The sequence below is a fragment of the Delphinapterus leucas genome, chromosome 18 (genome assembly GCF_059928025.1).
Source record: "Delphinapterus leucas isolate spDelLeu-1000000601 "Yukka" chromosome 18, BTC_Dleu_Yukka2, whole genome shotgun sequence".
Lineage (NCBI taxonomy): Eukaryota > Metazoa > Chordata > Mammalia > Artiodactyla > Monodontidae > Delphinapterus > Delphinapterus leucas.
Window position 1 is genome coordinate 15,646,411 of NC_143146.1, and position 2,545 is coordinate 15,648,955.

Below are 2,545 nucleotides of genomic sequence, written 5' to 3' on the forward strand. Positions count from 1 at the left end.
GGTAAGTGCCAGCTGGTCAGTGACTATGTCTGTCTTGATGAGAGTAGAAGCTCAAAAATCATTTCATGAATAAATGTATATAAATTATTTTCACTTGACAACAAGCTTTTATTACATATAATCAAGTTCTCACAACAGACCTCATCATTTAGAAAAAGAAATCTTGAGGGAACATTTCATATATACCCAGCGTTTTCTATATCTCTGGATGACCAGGAATAAACTGGAGATATTAATATATGAGATTTTTATTTATTAAAATATTTATTAAAATATTTTATTTATTCTTAATTATAAAAGTAATTATGCAGCTTAGAAAAAAATTCAGTCAGAAAAGTACGGGGGAAAAAAAGTATGAAGTAAAAATTGAAGTCCTCATTTCCTTCTTTCCCTGCTCATACGGATACCCAAAGGTAACTCCTTGTTAATAGTTTAGGGTGGATCCTTTAAGATGTGCATTTACAAATTATGTGGTGTTTGCAAACCAGGACAGGAATAAAATTGGTCCTGAAAAAAGTCTGAACATTGGCCTTGAATACTGTGAATATTTCTTCTTCTCTTTCTTCTCTTCATAATCAACTTTGTTTTTCTCTCTCACTGAAGACAGGCTTCTTCTCTTTTTTTTTTTTTTTTTTTTTTTTTGGTACGCGGGCCTCTCACTGTTGTGGCCTCTCCCGCTGCGAAGCACAGGCTCCGGACACGCAGGCCCAGCGGCCGTGGCGCACGGGCCCAGTTGCTCCGCGGCATGTGGGATCTTCCCGGACCGGGGCACGAACCCGTGTCCCCTGCATCGGCAGGCGGACTCTCAACCACTGCGCCACCAGGGGAGCCCCCAAAACAGGCTTCTTGATTCGTTTCATTTGAATGAGTATAGCTACCAACAAGTTGCAAGTTTTTATAGGTCCTCAGATTTCAAGAGCAACCGCACTATGCTAAAACCTCAGTCCAATTCCAAATCCCAGGAAGAGGATTCAGCTAGCCTATGGTGAGTCAGATGCACATCCTGTGGTCTGCCTGGGTGGGTCAACTTGGGGAGATGATAAAGGGTAGGGAAGTCTGGTCAGATAGAACAGTAAGTATTCACTACAATATATTTTGGTCCTCATTCCATGTTGGTACATTATTTTTTTTTATTTATTTTTTTTGGTACATTATTTTTAAAGGCTATATATCAGCCCATTGCATTGAAGAAGTGAGACAATACTAGTAGGCATTTAGATTGTATCCAGTTTTTCATTATAGCCATGAACATACTTATGTTTTTCTGCAATTATCTATATTATACATCATGAAATTTGGGGATCATAGAGTGGTGTGTACATCTGAACTTTTCATTATGTTACCACTTGGCCCCCCAAAATGGTTGTAACAAATGACACATCCACATATACTGGGTATTCCCATTCTTCTTAGACTTCACCAGCACATTATGTGGAAAACAAAAACAAAAAACCAAGATATTTATTCATCTGAATAAACAGTATTTACTGATGGTTTATTCTGTACCTGGCCTGGTCCTGAAGCCTTGGGATTATAGCAGGAAACAAAACAAAGGCCCTACCTTCATGGAACAGTAACAATGAGCAATTCAACATAAATGTTGAAGATGGCTATGGAGAAAAATAAAGAAGGGTAAAGTGGCTCGGCAGGGCTCAGGTACAGCTTGCTATTTTAACTGGAGTGATGATCAAGGAGGGACTCTCCACTAGGGTGGCATTCAAGCTGATACCTGAAAACTAGGAAGACATCTGAGGAAAGTGCACCCAAGCCCAAGAGAAGAAGCATGCCTGGGAAATGCAAGGAAGACCAAAGGAGGGCAGGGAGGCTGAGGCAGGGTGGGCAGTAGGGAGAGAACAGTAGGAAAGGATCTAAGGATAGGATCTAGGGAACATCTTTACCACGACTGCAAGCGGCCTGCACTGTCTGTAAATGGTGCCGACGAGAAAGTAAAAGGCCATTGTGGGGCTTCCCTGGTGGCGCAGTGGTTGAGAGTCTGCCTGCCGATGCAGGGGACACGGGTTCGTGCCCCGGTCCGGGAAGATCCCACATGCCGCGGAGCGGCTGGGCCCGTGAGCCATGGCCGCTGAGCCTGCGCGTCCGGAGCCTGTGCTCCGCAGCGGGAGGGGCCGCGACGGTGAGAGGCCCGCGTACCGCAAAAAAATCAATCAATCAATCAATGCAAAGAAAATCTAAGAGTAAAACAGAAAAAAAAAAAAAAGGCCATTGTGCAATTCCAACCTCCCATCTCCACAGTTTGCAAGAAGAGAACTAAGAGAACTGGAGTTCTCAGCTCAACCGGTGAGTAATCTGTGGAGATCGCTGTAGTTCAAGAATGAAAAGAAGGTAATCATTCCTAACGCCGACCACATGTGTAGCTAAGTAAAGCCTAATCCACGGTGGTGTCATTTGCCCCGGAACCTTTAAGACCCTACTTTCCCAGCTACCCCAGTCACTCCAATCCTCCGAGGTGTTGGCAGAGAAGAGCTGCGCCTGCGCAGTGGCGCTGCGCGGACCGCACACCCGGAGGCCCCGCCCAGCCGTCAGT